Consider the following 17,075-nt stretch of genomic DNA (forward strand, 5'->3'; position numbering starts at 1 on the left):
ACTTACTTCATTTCGGATTGACACTAACGCTGGGGCTTAGTCTATATACTAGAACTATAGAAAATAGTTCCCATGAACATGGAAGTAGGACTGGGCACAGAGGATGCTCTCTGGTTTGAACGTGCGGTTAAGGAGCCTTTGGGGAGAGAAATCTGCCAGTCTACATCGGTGCTGTTCTACTGAAACCAAAGAGGAATTGGTATTTTAATTCCAGTCATGCCTTCCATACCTTATGTTAACTCTTAATATTTTCTGGCACAAAGAGGTTCAGTGCCCTAATTTTGATCACACTGTCATTGCTTTTCCCTGGCACGGCTCCAGAAATGTATGTGTAATTTTTAACCCTAGGTACACACTCATTACTATTTTTGGATTTTAAACAGTTTTAGATAGGAAATACATTCTCCCTCCACCTTTAAAAAGGAGTTAGGAACTTGCTTGTACTACCTGCCTGGGGGATATCTGGATGGAATATGAGTCTTACGTCTCTTGAAACAATGTCTTCTTTTGATATGGTTGCTAAATCTGGTTCTTTTCCTTGTTAAATTGGCTGCCTTGATGGAGTCATCCACTCTTCCACAGACCAGATGACTACAAAAGCTGGTTACATTTTTCAAGCGGTTCTCTTTTGGGATGATCAGGTTACAGCAAATGTATTGGCAATTACACAAATAAAAGTGTATTTTAACTTCAAGGGCTTGGAATTTTTTAAGGTAGCAATTCTAAGAAATTGCAGAAAATGTGAAAATTAGAACATATATTAGTAGAGGCCCACTATGATGGTTAAGAGGCTGGAGTGCATGACTTACAAGAAGAGGCTGAGGCAACTGAGTTCGAGAAGAGAAGGCCAGAAGTGGGGATCTAATCTCTGTCTAACTACCTATTGGGTAGTTGTAGAGAAGATGGAGGCACGTTCTTCTTAGAGGTCAGCAGCCAAAGAGGCAGTAGAGACAAACCGCAAGAAGGAAATTCTCATTAGGAAAAAAATTCCTTGAGGGCAGCCAAACACCAGAACAAGTTGTCCAAAGGGCTTGCAGAAACGTCATCCTTGCAGATACTCAAAACTGAACTGGACAAGACCCTGAGCAACCTGATCTAATATTGAAGTTAGTCCTGTTTTAAGCAGGGGATTAGACTGGATGACTTCCAGAAGCTCTTTCTAACCTGAATTGTGCTTTGATTCTATGAAAAATATTGTAACTAGTTGCCAAATCAGACACAAGGTGACAGGTATACCACACCTTGCACAAGGAAAAAGAAACTAAATTAGTTTTCCTTATATCAAGAAGTAGTTCTGCCATTATAGGAATATAGCCTACAAATTTTGTATTTACTGTGAAGTTATTTTATCTTCACTGGTTGTATCTGGGATGCCGTACGTGACAGCCTATGTCTGAGGCTCCTGAGGTCCAGCAGCTTCCCAGTGAAGCCAAGATCTTTGCTAAATTCTTGTTACCAAATACCAGAATAATTTTTCAGCTCTGTATCACACTGGTTACAGAGGATGCTCCTGAAGGATGTGTTTTTGTTTGCCTTTTATTCTGGAATGAAAGATCATTCTAGATCTCCATTTAATCAATCATAGAAGCCACAAGGCTGGAAATTCACTAGGCTGTTTCTGTTCAGACTTCCAGTGATATGTCTGGTGAGGTGAACATTTTGCTTGCATACGCGCAGAAACGGTGACTGCCTCCACGAAGGAAATGGGCAGAATACTAGACACCTTCTTGATTAGCAGAGTAAAGGGTAACTCTGTGACACACCCTGCACCTACGATAAAAGAGATATAATTGGGGATGAAGTAACAGAACTCCAATCTTCATCGACATGGAGAATTAAATACTATATGATATTTTCTCTCTCTCTGGGGCATGCTTCAGAAGTAGGGTTGGACCAAATATGCAGAATAATTCAGGTTTGAACTGACAAGTAATCACAAATTTAAGAGTTCAATATGTGAAGTGATTTCAAACCTACTCCAAAAAAGACAGGTTTGGGAGGGGTGGGGGTTTTTTTGGGAAAATATTTATCTGGAGCCAAATCTGAGTTAAGCATTTTGTCTAACTCCATAGTTATAGTCAACTCAGAGAAACAGGCATGTCTGGATGTCAATTCACTTTATTAAAAGATATGTATTTAAGACTGTGATGCTTACAGCTGGTCAAATGAATGCCACTCAAAAGGTTTTTGTTCCAGCATGTTCAAAATTAAGTATTTACTTTGGAAATAAGGAAAATATTTTGACTTTTTTTTCTTATAAAAGAGGGTTATTGCTTTAAACAAGAAAGTGTTTTGATAATAATTACAAAATTAAAGTTAGCTCTATTTCAGGGCAAAAAAAGAACCTCAAATAATTATTTTGCAGTTTTTTGTTTTTCTCTACAAAACAGAAAAACTTGACCTCACTGATTTCCATTCTACAGGTCCAGTACCACACATAGTGTGGTAGGGTTGAGTCAGTATTTACAAAGCAAAACAAAAAACCCCTCTTAAGTAGCAAATATGGTTGTTAATAAGCTGACGAATGTGATTTGTTAATTAGTAGTATCATTAATCTGTTGCCTTATTTAGCATTTCCTCCAAATGCCTGTGGTTATGAATGTTTCATACATTTTAGGAAAGTGATTATCCTCTTGAAACAGAATATGCTACAGTTTGGTATTTTTATTCCCTGATTTATGATTCTATTTTAAATTTAAGAGTCATCCAGTCAGGGAAAAACAATACTTGAAAGTACAAACACACAACATGGATAAAGGCGCTGAAATGCACTGTTTCAAGCTGTTTCAAAGAGCCAAAGGACTGAAAATTATTTGTGCAAGGTATTCCACAAAGAAAGTACGCAAAAAGCAAAACTAAAAACATTAAAAAGCTCAATTCAGACTTTTTCTCTCTCCAAAAATAATGGTAAATCCATAACAAACAGTTCAGCCAGCTCTAGACTCAACTGGATTCTGATCCAGTCATTATTTTGGTACTTGAAATCAAAAGGGATTTGATGGGAATGTATGATAGATTATTTTCTGCACATTTTTAATTGGGTGACTTCTTCTCTTAAAGGGTTCCTAATTTTTCACACATGTCTCCAAACATCCTCTGCCAATATTAAATTCTGCTCAGATGGATTTTCTGTTAGAGAAAAATTTGGCAGTTAGAACTCTTTGGCCGTAATCCAGTAAATCCAGATGGGAGGAGCCAGCAAATGGAAATGTTTTATGTGGATAACATGTTACTTCTCTGTGCATCCAGATTTACACATTCTTGGAATAAATAAAGCCATGAACTTTCTTTTGGTTCCTTTTTGACTTACAAAAAAAAGCTACAGTAGCACAGAACCTTCTTGCTAATCTTTGCAGTCTTCTCTGGTCTTCAGCCTACCAGAAGTTACCTGGCTGTATTTACTATTGCCTACACCCCTCTCTCCCTGTAAGTCCATTTTACTGTATACAACCTGACCAAGGCTTTTTTAGAAATTAAAAGTGATTTGGTCAGATGGCTTGAATTATCCATAGTCTTCTTAGGCAGGATCAATCTTATTAAGTAGGTGAATGCCTTAGGATATTATATCCTCTTTAGATATTCCCTCTTTTAATCTTCTGAAAAGGGATTTGAGAGAAAGAGAGAGCAAGCATTTGTTAAATTTACTTGAAAAATAAGTCTCAGACTTTGGGTGAATAAATTAGAGACACTTAGTTCAGAAAGAGAACTGGGATTTCCAAGTTTGTGGATGAATATTTAAGTATGCCAATAATGAGCAGTTGAAATAGTACAGTTGAGCAAAGCAAGGCAGCTTTAAAAGGCCCCATATAGTTACATTCAGATTTCATGATTTTGAGTTATTATTTTTCCACAGATTTAAACAAAGTCAATCTTCTTATTACAGTCTGCTGCAAAAAGTGACTAGAAGAATGGCTGGTACCATACCACTGATGTCTCCTTCATATAACAATGTCAGCGGGCAGACATAGGTTTATCGCTAGAAAGCTCCCGTATATAAGTAGAACTAGTTCTGCTGCAGAGACAATTGCATGTATACTTGAGTTATTGAGGACATGTTCATTACAAAAATCTGCATAAGTTATTTCTTCTCTCAAGTTTGTTTTTTTTTCCCCTTACTTTTTTGTCTCTCCTGCAAGTTTGGGTTTATTGGGGTAATTACAGAGATTAACCACCACTCCCCATTCTAAAGGCTCCACAGACAGGGCTATGGCAGAACTGGAACTTCTGTTTCACAGGAAATTCCAACATTTTGAAACATATCCAGGTTTGGAGGGGAAAAAAATTAGAGAATTTGTAAAGTCCTGTAAAACAAAATGTTCCCAAAAAGTCATGTCAATAGAAATATATAATTTTGTTAAAATAATTAAAAAAAAAATCCATTTAGGTTTTTGTTTGTTTGTCTGTTCGTTTGTTTTTTAAAGAATAAGAGCTCTTCTGAAAGAGGAGTAATACCATTCCAAAACCTTTGCAATGAGCCTTAACCAAATTTCCTTTTACTAAGTATGAATATTTCTAATATGAAATATCCACCTTGACATATTCCCACTGATGAATCAGCATTTTCAAAATGGAAAACACTAATTTAGAAAATGTTTGCCCAGCACTAGGAATAGATTGGGGAGCTGCTTCAGAGTATTCCTTGGTTACTATTTTCTACTAAATTTTACTTTAAAATACCATAAATCTTATATAAGTGTTCTCCTCATCTTATACTTAGTATACTTGGCATGTAAGCTAGCAGTGCAGTCACCTGAGGGTCACCTGTCTCTATGGGACTGGAAAGAAGTCTGCCCTGGAATCACCTCCTGGGCTCCAACCAGAACATCTTCACCTGAGATGCTCTTAGCAGCAGGCTAAGTTCAGATGTTAACAAAGGAGCAGGAGATACGACAACAGTGGATGTCTGAAGAACAAACTTACACAGTCATTGTCCCCATAAATGAGATGTTTATCTACACACTTTCTCTCGCCTTTGGCATTATTTCCACTGGGAAAAAATAACGTGGTAACCCTGCAGAAGTACTCTCATTATGGGCGTTCAGTCTCTCCTAGGTTATCTGAACTTTCCCCCTTCATGCTTCTGTATTTGATGATCTGTATACATGCAGCACCGTGAACCCCATCCATTCATAGATGCCAGCACTGTCGAGAAGTAGTATTATTCAGTGTTTTCCTCACTGCTTCTAGTGTAAAATATAATATTTGATGGCTGTTCCATGGCTCAGTTGTGAAGTAATGAAATATAATTATACTCACATCAGATTGAGGAGGGTTATTTGCTTTAGTGAGAATGACTGAGAAGAATATAGGGAGTTGGACCTGGGTGTAAAGATAGCTGATAATTATGCTTAGTAGAAAACCAGAGGAGCACAGGATGAAGGTCTAACCCTAATGTAAGAGGATGCAGTTGCCAATAAAGTGAGCTAAACCTGCTCAAGCCAGGCCAAACCTGCGAACCTACAAGCAATCCCACCCCAATGTGTTCATTATATAGACCTGTGCAGCACATTTCATGTTCCGTGACTTGTGATGTAGTTGTTGCAGGTACTGGCTTTTTTAATTGGTTTTGGACAGGCTCCAAGATCATGGATTTATAGATTATTTGAACACACTGAGAAATTTTAATTGGCTAAAATGTAAACATTTCGCATTTAATGAAAGATAGCTTTAGAGCCTGATTTTCCACTGCCTTGTACCTCATGTAGCCATTAATTCACAGTAGGAGAAAGGTCTCAAAGTGCAGATTGGCAGCTCACTGCTCATGACCTTCCCATGACATTAAGCCCACGAGCTTTTAAAAACCTTTAGCTGTGTGACTGGTTCTGCTCTGGCTCTTCCCTACTGTCACAGTAACATGATGGGGTTCAGAGTTGATGCAAGTGGTCTGCAAGGATTTTCCCAAGCATAGGTGCTTCCTTGCTCATCTCCCACTTCAGTGCCCAGACTTGGGAGTATATCAATGAAGAGATATTTGTTGCCAGATCCTGCTGTATTCCAGCTTTTTTCCCCCAGCTATTATAGCACTTGGTAGGACCTCAAATAGCTGAAGAAAATGAGAAGCAAAACCGGAGCTTAAAGTACCAACATCTTTTGCCACAAACCTCTATCAATCACAGCTTGTGAGCTGTGAGCTCACTCCTCAGCATAAATCTAGCAAATCATTTCAGCATATGCTTAACTTAAAATCTCCAAGTATAACTATTTTATTCTAAGTATTACTACTGTATTATTTGAGAGTTCTCAAGTACTTCACTGATATGTTCAACTGGGGCCTAAATAAACAAATAAAATAGAAAGCAGAAAAGAGTTTGTCCTTGATTTGAGGTGCTTTCACTCACTGTTGGTTTGGAGAATGTATTTTATCACTAAATAATTTCTGATCTTTGCAAAATGACCATTGTTATGGAAATTACTCCTTGACACAGCATCAGAGCTGGGATTACTATGTTTTCATGTTTTGCTGTTGCTTACCACCAGACACAAATCTTTGGCAACAATATCTTCAGGGCTGGGGAAATGTGTGTGTGAAATTGTGTCAGCATTGCAAATGAACTTACAAGCATGTCTTTTAAAACAATTTTTGTACCTTCTGCCTTACTGCCTACAACATAGTGGCAATATTCTGGATTGCTTTGGAAATGTGCGCAGTGGTTCTCACACGAACTGTATATATTCGGAGACTGAGTTTTCAGCTGAATGACACCCTGACCTCCATTTTTGTGGTTGTGAGTTGTACCTGATGGCCCACGCTGTGTTTTCTATCTAATCTTGCTATCTGAGTCACGTTGTAGACAACCAGTGAATATATGAGCATTAGCAAAATCAGTTTATACTGAAGACAGTATTTCCATTACATGACACATTGACACTGATCATGTTTTTCATATGAAAGATCACAATACGATCATGCAACAAAGAATAACTGCTAGCTCACCAAACAACTTGTTGTATCACTTCGTACTAAACAAGAACTTGTTTCATAAAATCTGTCTTTCTATTAAATTCCTGCCTTGAAAGTTTTATTTAGACCTAAAAGAGGTTGGGGGGTTTCATGAGGAGACAAAACATCTCTGTTTAGTCTTTTTGTTCCTTCATGAATTCAGTTTGCTGAAAAAGCTCTGAGTTGTACAGAGTGTTACTTGTTTAAATTAGTGCTTTCCTATTCAAATAACCTTATTCTATTTCTCTGAAAAGTTGCTTTAGGCAAGCCAAAAAATGGGATCTTTATTTCACACAAGTGAGATGTGAACACACTGGCTTGGAGGAGGATGGGTTCCATGTAGCTCTATTGACGACAAACATGGCGAGTGAGACTGCAAATATTTTCATTCTTGTGGACAGAAGTCACTCTAAGCTCCAGCATCACCTTCTACAGTCTAACATCCTTTGATGTGGATTGCCTATAGCAAGTGTCTTCACTTCGTTGTTTTCTGTTTTGTTTTGGTTTGTGTTTTTTTTTTTCCCCTAGCCCCTCTCATATCTGTTTTTAACACATTAGTGTAAGAGGGAAAATAAATAATGGCAAAGCTATTAAACTGCAGGATCCTAGTGAAAGACTGCAAGAAACTCAGACTTTTCCTGGGAGTGCTAACATGATTCATACTGTATGTTTGTATGACATGGGCAGCTATAAGACTTGGGAGGGATTATTTTAAAAAGGTTGTGCTTTTCACATATCTTTCAGTATTTGCAATTGTGGGTCTTCACAGGAAGTCTGTGTTTAAGCACAAGAGCGCTCCAGACAAATTATTATTGCTAGTGGATCACTCAGGACCATCCATTTCTATTTCCTAGCTTCAACCGCAATGACTCTAGCTGCAGCTCAAGAGACCAAGACACAGCTTCATGCGCAGAATATTACTGGATCTTTGAGTAGTGGCCAGAGCTAGCCCATGAAGGCAATGGGTCATGGATTTCAGATTCAGTGAGGTGCAATGAAAAAAAGAAAATTTAAAAACTTTCACAGTTGTGATTTTTCCAAGGTGTTTTGTTTCATGCTTAAATTTATTTAACAGTTTTGCAGCTCTTTTAAAAATTAAGCCAAATATAAAATTGACCTGCCACTTCCAAATCCAAAGTCAAAACTTTTCACTCAAAAACATCAAACATTTAATGTTTCTGATTCTTCCCCTCCTATTTTTGCAGCTGAAACAATTAAGAAAATTAGACTGATGTTCCCAAATACTCTTGTCCCCTTGAATGCAACTTGTTTAATGACTTGACTATGTAAAATAAAATCCTTGTTACTCCAAAGTAGTGCAAAGAAATCCTTTCTCTAAAACCAAGAAGTTCTGCAGCAAAAGGACTCCCAGTGGGCAGACTGCTCTCTTACTATCCCATACAAGCAATCAAATGTTGCACACACTGAAGTAGTTAAAGCTCTAACTGTAGATGTTTGCAAGGAAACACCTTGCTTTCATACAAGGCTTCCATAAAGGCTAATGTATGTTACGACTTTGTGAGTGAACTGCTGAAAGTACTTGTATTTTTATTTGCATTATTATTTATAACTTGAGTACTCCCTCGCAGTGTTGGAAACACAACACTCATGCAGAACACCACCTCTGTGGAAACAAAGTTGGAAGGGCATATGGACAAAACAATAAACTGGTAAGCTCAATTACACAAGTGCAAGGACTTAAAACAAGGACTGGAACATGCAGGGTTTTCCATGTGGGAAGAGCCCTCCATGTGAATGGACTGACACTGATTTTGCTCCATCTCTTTTTTACATGTGTCTTTCCAGAAAGCAACAACAGACTACAAACTCATGCCACAGTTACATAGCCCGCCGAGCCCTGGAAGGCTGAGGAATTCCTTTTATACCCCTTGCATATACCTCTATTTCAAAGCTGTTAACATTATAGATGATAGTCTTAATTGTGCCACAGTCACAGCACAGGTAAATGACTGTACCACTGCCTGCACAGAAGATGTGTACCTTTCTGAAGTCACTGAGATGCACTTGAGTGCAGTCCAGTATTGTCAAGGGAAGGCGGTACTTCTGGAATATCAACATTAAGTTCCTTTTAGACTCTACAGACTGTGAATATTTGATGCCAATAACTCTCTAAATTCTTATGAACAGCAAACTGGGATTGCTAATGGTGATATTTCTTGTCATTATGGAATTATTATTTTTGTTCCTCTTGCATGTTTACTGTTTCAGATTTTAATATCTGCTGTGAGAACGTTAGATAGTACTGGAAGCCAAAGTTGAGGAATGGAGTTCAAAATCCCACATATTATTACTAGAAGCACTATTTATTTTAATAACTATGAACACCATGTGAGGACTGTTACACCAAATAATGTGAAGAAAACTCTGTGGCAGACAGGCCCACTGCCTTTGCTGAAATCCATACGGCAGTGCCAGCTACTTTCTGAAGGATATTTACCAAGGCTTTCAACTTTTTCTTGATGTTCTTCAGATGCCGTCAGTAGCTGAAAGCTTCATTCAGTGTGACCCTGTGCTCCAACATTCCACTGAGTTCAGTGGTTTGGATGCAACCTCAGCTGACCAACTACAACAGTCTTGCTGAATTTTATGCACTGATCCCAAACAAAAATAAGTTTTTTCCAGGTAACAGTGTCTCATCATTGACAGACATGCAAACAAGTAAATAAAAAGTCAGTTGATTTGCACCCAAGAAATATCCAGTAGAAATCTATGAGCATGTGCAGAATAAAACATAACTGTAACTCCAGCATGTCAAAGTATCAGATGTACAGTGCATAAATTATATAGTTAATCTGACTTTGCACAGTAAGTGGGTTTACTATGGGTTGTGCAGTTCATCTGGGCAACATATGCTCAGAAGGTCTAACACTGTGGAAGTACTGCATACTTTGTGGAGCTGATCTGCAATGCACAGTGAATGTGTCTAGGATTTCCAGATATCCAGCAGCCCAGGCAGAGTTGCTATTCTGGTAAGGCTGTTCCAGACAATTGTCAGCATTCTCAAATTCTGCCCCAACAGAATTACCAGGAACAAAAAAAGGACATGTCTGGTGAAAGCCAGATGTATGATAGGTAAGAAAAATACAAAATAAATGCCATTCCTATATATTACACTTTTATTATTGACCTTACACCAGTGCCTCAGACTGCTAAGTCATCTCCTCAAGACCTATGAGACATATATTTATAGATGAAAGTATCAAAGCATACAGAAATAACACAATAACCTAAAGTGTTAAATAAATGTCAAATAAAGTTAAATAAAAAGCCAAATTAAAAAACCCCAGACTTAAATAACATAGAACTCTAGTTCTACATATAGTTCCTAAGCAGAAATACCTGATACCATTGTCAGATCAGGGACAATGGGCTGAATAACCTAGGCTAAACCACTCTAATGTGTGTGATTCCCATGCACTTAACCTGAAGAAGTGTACATTCACTGGATACTTGAGAACCGAATTTGTTCTGCATACCGCTGTGTCCATTCCTTTTTCAATATTCTTTCTCCTCCAGACCTGGAGTTCCTCACTCCAGTTGTGAGTAAGAAGTTCCTGAGAAGTTAGGTGAGCATGGTAAAGCAGGTCACTTGAAGACAACATGTTCTGGGCCAATAACCCCATTCATTCACCCGGGATTCCTTTTCCTTCAGACACTGTCTAGTGTTACTGTGCTTGGTATTGATTGCCAGGGCACTTGACATTTGCTTGCTGTTGTGTGATGAAAGCAGCTAATTGGAATGCTTCCTCTGAGGAAATCCATTTACATATACAGACTCCTTTGTACCTGTGCATACGTAGGTGATATGTTCTGAAACCTACATAAGGAAAACTCACAATATGCTGTTTAGGTGTAGCATAAATGTAACTAACTGTTCTTGCTTTGCTAAACATTCACTCATAACTTGCAATTCAGTTCCATCACCTGAAATAAAATACTTGAGATAACTGTAAACTAAATGTCAGCCCTCTTTCTTGTCAGAGAAGACACCTTTTCATTCAGCAGATTAAACAATTTCTCTTACTTGAAAAATATTTTTTTCTGGAAAACTGCCAGGGAGTTGGGTTTTTAAAGCAGTCTTAGAGAAATTCAATAGAAAATAATATGGAGTGATTCAAATGGAAAGGACTGAACAGTGGAATATAAATCCTGATATAAGACTGCAGATGTTTTAAATACAAAGATTTTTAATCCCAATATTCATCCATGTTATACCAATGATATTAACAAGCAGAATGAGAGACCTGCAGTAAAGTACAAAAAGTATATTTCTATACTGTGCATGAAATTGAAAACAAATCATATGCTACAGCATAGTTTCTTCAAACATCTTTCTCCAAAGCCAACTGCTTCATGGTAATATAATTTAGGTGATGAGCATGCTTGGATAAATGCCATGTGGGCCACAAACTATCTACTCCACCAAAAGAAACTGCTGTCCCAACTTATCCCAGCTTCCTTTGCACCCCCCATTTTCATTTTTTCCACTGCAGTAATTGCAATAGCACTGACATGAGTCAGGACTTACTCCAAAATTGTCCATAGCTCCTTTTAGAAAATACATAGGGGTATATACTGAAAGTATCTCCTGACAAGCAGGATATCTTTTGGGGATTATGTTGCTGTCCCCTCTCTCCACCTGCCCTTTCTCTTCCCTATATTTTTTGTTGCTTATGAGACGGATGGTTATTATCAGTTTATTATACTGTTTTTCCACAGACTTTCTCAAATGTCAAGTGAATCTGATCTGGAGTTCAGGCCCATAATTACACTGGACCAACTCCAGGAACTCGTAAATAAATCGGTGGTGGCTGCAATGGCTGCCAGAGCTCTGTCATTCTGCTCTTCTGAGGGTGGACAGAGGCTTTGGCTCTTTTCTAAAATTCTACACTTGCCCCAGAGTTTTTCACACCTTCTTTTAAAAGACCCTAGGCTTCCTCACTCTAGTTTGGCATAGTCTTACACAGGAACAGAAAGCTACTAGCCTGCCACATTGTTGAATACGTTCATTTAGAAAAGCAGCTCAAATGTAGATTGTTACTTTTTTCCTGCTTTCTCCATATGTGGAAGCCTCGCAGGAACAGACATATTTCTGTCTCTGCTCTGGCCTCTTTGTTGACATTAATAGTTTACACTGGGCTCTACAGTGAGGCACATCTTTGTGATAGTGTATTGACTGTGCTGAGCTACAGAGGTCAGTTCCAAAGCTTGGCAAGGAAGTCCCTTAAGTGTAGAGATGCCTGGATTGAAGATGATGGATTTAAAAGAAACAGGCACAACATTCATTCACAGACCTGGTTTCCTGAAGTCTGATAAGTTTACTAGTAAATTTAGATGTTCCTTTCAAGCCTGTTTCTAATCATATCAACACATATACAGTGCAGCATCTGGTTACAGAATGGAATCTCCACCCAGTGCAGGCTTGAACTTAAAACAATGCTACAGATGTTTATCTTCTGATACCCTCAACACTTTTTTCCTGAAAAACTTCAAATAAACTACTTGAGCGCATCATGAGAGCTGATTCAGGATATGTAACCATTCAGAAACTGGTTCCTTTCCTTCAGCCTCATCTGCAGTTAGAACTAGTCCCCATGTCAGCCATCGAATGGTGCAGACAGCAGTGTAGATCACAACTTGCACAACTTTATCTACAGTGGGTTTGTACCAGAAGCTAAAATAATTCCTGAAATCAGAGCTAATCCTGAGTGCAGACAAGGCCTCAGACTGCCAACTAGTTCCAAATGTTTTTAAGATGTGAATACTTGCATGCTGCCAATGAGACTGAGATGACCAATTCTTTTCACACAGGTCACTCAAAGGCAAGCAAACAGTATTTCATCGGTGCTAACCTCGTTCATGTTCATACCAGTCACATAAAGGTGAAAGTTGCTGGACTCCTTTATAATAGGTTGAGTCATTGTGTCTTCGGCAGAGCACTTTTCAAAACAAAACAAGATACTTCATGGAGTGAAAAACACTGAATTCTTTGCAAAAGAATGTCATTTCTTTCCTATATCCCCCCCCAGGGAGCCCCATTGTTTAAATAAGCATTTGCTTGTGCCCCAAAGTACAGATGTTTTTGACTCCCATCATAAATCAAACATGCTTGTGTCTAACACATTAAAAAAGTGGAGAAAATCATCTTTTTAACTGACATGGATTAAGATGGTTGGTCTGACCCAAATTATACTTCTTTAATAATCATAATTCTTTCCTGGTTCTTCTGGGAACAAAAGATTCAACATCATTGTGCCTCCCCCTCCTCCCTTGGAATTCAAATCAATCTTTCACTCCTTTTTAAATGTAAATTTGAAATAATCGTGTATCTGGATCATGGATTAAGTTTGCAGGAGAAAAGTCTCTGGCAGAAGATGGAAGGGACTGTGCCTAAAGCTAAATCCAGACAAATCAGTTCTGAACTAGGGTGAAAACAGAGTTCTTGTTAAATGGGTTGCAGGTTTTCAGTTGTAAAAGTTCCGTCAAGAAACCATTCTGATATTTGAAAACAAGTAAGGACAGCATCATGTCAATCACAACAAAAGCAAATTTAACATTTCAATTCTTCTCCCCTTCACTCAGACAATTCTCTCAGGCCTGTGTTACAGGGCATTTTTCACAGGATCAGAATTCCACCTCTAAACCTTGACAATTCTAATGAGAAGGTGCTGCCTCTTTTTTTCCTTAAGGAAAGGGAAGGCCTTTGATTGATAGTTTCAAATAAGGGTGTTGGACAGGACAAATTGTGTTGAAAGGCAGCAGGATAAACCATATTTTCAAGGTCACTTTTTAATCCAAGATTTTTAACCTTACTATGGTTTATGTTTGACCTCCTTTCCATGCTAGCTTTCCTCCTTCTCTCCCTCAATCAGACTGGAAGGACACATCTATGCTTTCTATCTGATGTGGGTTTCATGTATCTGCACAAAGTAATTCATAACCACCAGACAAAAGGCATGTGCCCACACCACATCATTATCCTGCAATTAAGAAACTTCTGCCTGCCACAAAGCTATAAAGCCCAGCAATGTTTCAAGCTAAGCCCTCAATGTTCAGTTCTGAACTTATCTAGAGCACAAAGCTGCAGACAAAGATACTTTGTAGTGTGCCTTGTGAAATACTTGTTGGGTGTCAATTTGAAAGTTTTTAGGTTTGCCTCATCTTAGCATGTTTCCACACCTTAAGATTTCCTCCTGTTTCTCTGCACAGACTTCATGCAGATTTGGAGGAGAAGATAGCTCTGCTCTTGCATATGCAACTGAACAGAACAGAAGCCATCTATTTTGCTCAGTTCCATGTGTTCTCTACCTAAGTTCTCAGGTTTAACATATTCTTCAAATTATTCCCCCTTTGGTAATTCTTTATGTGGTATGTGCTGTGGTCATGTTTCAAGTTGCTTTGTAAGATCTGATCAAGTGAAGCAGGGCTTGAATTCTCCACGTAATTCGCTTAGAAAAATGTTTGTCTAAAGTAAAAGATTAAAGTGAGAAGAAGATAAAAGAAAGGACGATTCTACCTTCTGGGCTGCTTAATATCAGAAAATTTGAATGCTCTGTTTCCCTTTTACTGAGTGGACAAATACCTCTGCTGCACCACTGAGATGAAGTCTACAACATCATAATCGTATTTCCTCCATCTTCCTAATGATGCCTTGATTTTAAACAAGTGCATCTGAGAAAAAAAAGGTTTCTCCCTTTAAATAAAAAATGGTGATGACTTTCTGCTTCCCCCAGCTTCTACTCCATGTGGTTGCAGTAGTAGGGAAAAAGCAGGACATTCATTGAATTGTTCCTTTAGACAGCCTTCTCCCCAAGGGCTTCCCAGGCCCTGCTCCAGCCCAGCAGGAGCAAACTCTGCAATTTGGTCGAGATAGCCTGGAAAGGTTGTGCGAGTCAATAAAGAGAACAAAGTCCTATGTCTCTGAGTGTACGCTACAGAGAAACACTGCCCAGAAATATTGCTAATGCAGGAGCCATCCATACTTAGGCTAACGCATGAGTAATGCTGTTGAGCCCTGCCTAGCTCCTTTGCTTGCACTGCAGCTCTCTCCTTTAAATAAATAATTAACAATTCTTTGCGCCAGCCATGATGAAAGGGACCCAAAAAACTCCCGCCACACTTCAACACGTTGGCCAGAGCGGCCGGTGTGGCTTGATGAGGTGGAAGGCCCAGGTTCAGGTCCCGGGTACCCTCACACCGGTGCGATAGATGGCTCCCGAGCCAGCGGCACGATGCCTCCTCACGCTCCCCGGCTGGCAGGGCTGGGAGCCTGACGCCCCTCCGCCACTGACTCGACCTCCAAGGTATGGATGCGCTGGGACACCGTGCCTCGGCGCCGCCGCCCCACGGCGTCCACCTGCGGTATCCCCCACCCCCCGTGGGGCTTGCTCGGGGAAAGGCGCCCCGAGGCCGGCGCGGATGGCGTCTGAGGCAGGGCCCAACGCTTCCCTCAGGCCTCTGCCGAGTTCTGGCCCCGCATGGCTGCCAGCTGCAACCCGGCGGGACGAGGACGAGCTGGTGCCGCTGCGTTACCTTCAGGGCTTCACCCCGGCGCCGGCGGCCGTCACCTCTGCCAGGGGCTCCCGGCAGGTGGCTCCGCCCGGGCGAAACGCGCCTCTCATGCCGCTGCCAGGGCGGGCCACCCGCGCCGGCCCGGCTCCGCGCCCCGGCTCCGCGCCCCGCCGCCACGCCTCGCCCCCCGCCACGCCGGGCGCGGCCCCTTTAAGGAGTGGAGCAGCGCCTCCAGGAGGCGCGCGGAAGCGGGGCGAGCCGGGCGGGGGGCGCGGGGGCGGGGCCGGGGCCGGCGCGAGGGGCGCGCCCCGCCCCGCCCCGTCCCGTCCCGCGTGGGGCCGTGTAGCGCCGCGCGGGCGTTGGTCCCGCCAGGGCGTGCGGCCGGGGCCGGGCAGCCCGCTCCCCGCAGCCCGCTCCCCGCCGGGGCGCTGAGGCGAGGGGCGCTGCCCCGCCCCGCCCCGCCTCGCAGGCCGCCCCCCGCGGCGAGGGGCCGCGCCGCTTCCCCCGCCCCACTCCGCCCCGCCGGCCGGACGGAGGGACGGACGGACGGACGGAGGCCGCCGGAGGCTGTGGCTGTCCCCGAGCCGCCGGCTGTGAGGTGAGTGGCGGCCGCGCTCGCCGCCCCTTCCCCGCGGGAGGGAACACCCGCGCGGGGCCGGGGCGGGCGCTGCCCCCGGGGCACGGCCTCTGCCTTTGAGGAGACGCCGCGGGCTCCTCGCTCGTCCGGGGAGTGGGTTTCCGTCGCGAAGGTGCTGCACGAAACTTCCCCGCTTCCTCCCTCCTCCCCTCCCGCCCGCGGCCGGGCTGTCACTCCGGCTTTGGGCTTTCTCCTCAGCGCAGCAACATGTGGAGGATGAAGGGGCTTGCGCCGTGCTTGCGGTCCCCGCCGCGGTTTCCCGCACGGGCTGCGGGAGCACCTGCTGTCGGGCCAAGCCCGGAGGCCGAGCGGCAGCAAGCGCCGGCCGGCGCCGCGGCCCTCCTCCTCCGACCCGGGGGTGGCGGGCGGCCGGGCGCGCTGCGGGGAGCGCCCGGGTACGGCAGCGGGTGCTGTGCGGGGACATCGGCGGAGCTGGCGGGAGCAGTGAGCTGGAGGCGCGGCAGAGGGTGCTCTCCCATTGCCGCGCTCGGCGCAAGGGCCGCTTTGCAGCGGGGCTGAGAAATTTTTGAAGGAGTTTTGTCTCTTCTTTCAGCTGGAAAAAAAAGGCATCACCATGAGCAGCAGCAGCGTGCACTTGTGGTAAAAAGAAAGACTTTATGATGCTGGTTGGTTACAGCACAGTGGGGTACTGGGAAAGGCTGACAAAGTCAACAGGGTACTTGTTTACTGATGCACGGAACCTCTTTGTCCCAAAGCCCAACAGCTCTGTTGGGAAGGCTGAGTACTTACCTTCCCTGGCTTAAATGGGTCAGCAGTGGGATTGCAGCTTACACTGACTTGTTGTCCGAACTCCAGAAAACAATGATACGTTTAGAAAGGGGGGAAACAATGAAGTATTGTGATTAATAGGAAAAAAAATGAGTAGGGTATGCTGATAGTTACGAGTGCAGTGCTTGTAGGGTTTTACATAGAGCATGGACACCCAATGCTACAGAGCTGGCTACT

General features: G+C 42.2%; 1 protein-coding gene across 1 annotated transcript in view; it reads left to right on the forward strand.

Annotated features, from left to right (window-relative positions):
- The first annotated feature begins 15,812 nt into the window (after positions 1-15,812).
- Positions 15,813-17,075, forward strand: part of SVIL (supervillin) — a 158,529-nt gene continuing 157,266 nt past the window's right edge. Inside the window, exon 1 of the mRNA XM_072854562.1 lies at positions 15,813-16,070. The gene's annotated coding sequence lies outside the window, so the exon portion shown is untranslated. The remainder of the gene's footprint in view (positions 16,071-17,075) is intronic.

The sequence above is a fragment of the Ciconia boyciana genome, chromosome 2, assembly GCF_034638445.1.
Source record: "Ciconia boyciana chromosome 2, ASM3463844v1, whole genome shotgun sequence".
Lineage (NCBI taxonomy): Eukaryota > Metazoa > Chordata > Aves > Ciconiiformes > Ciconiidae > Ciconia > Ciconia boyciana.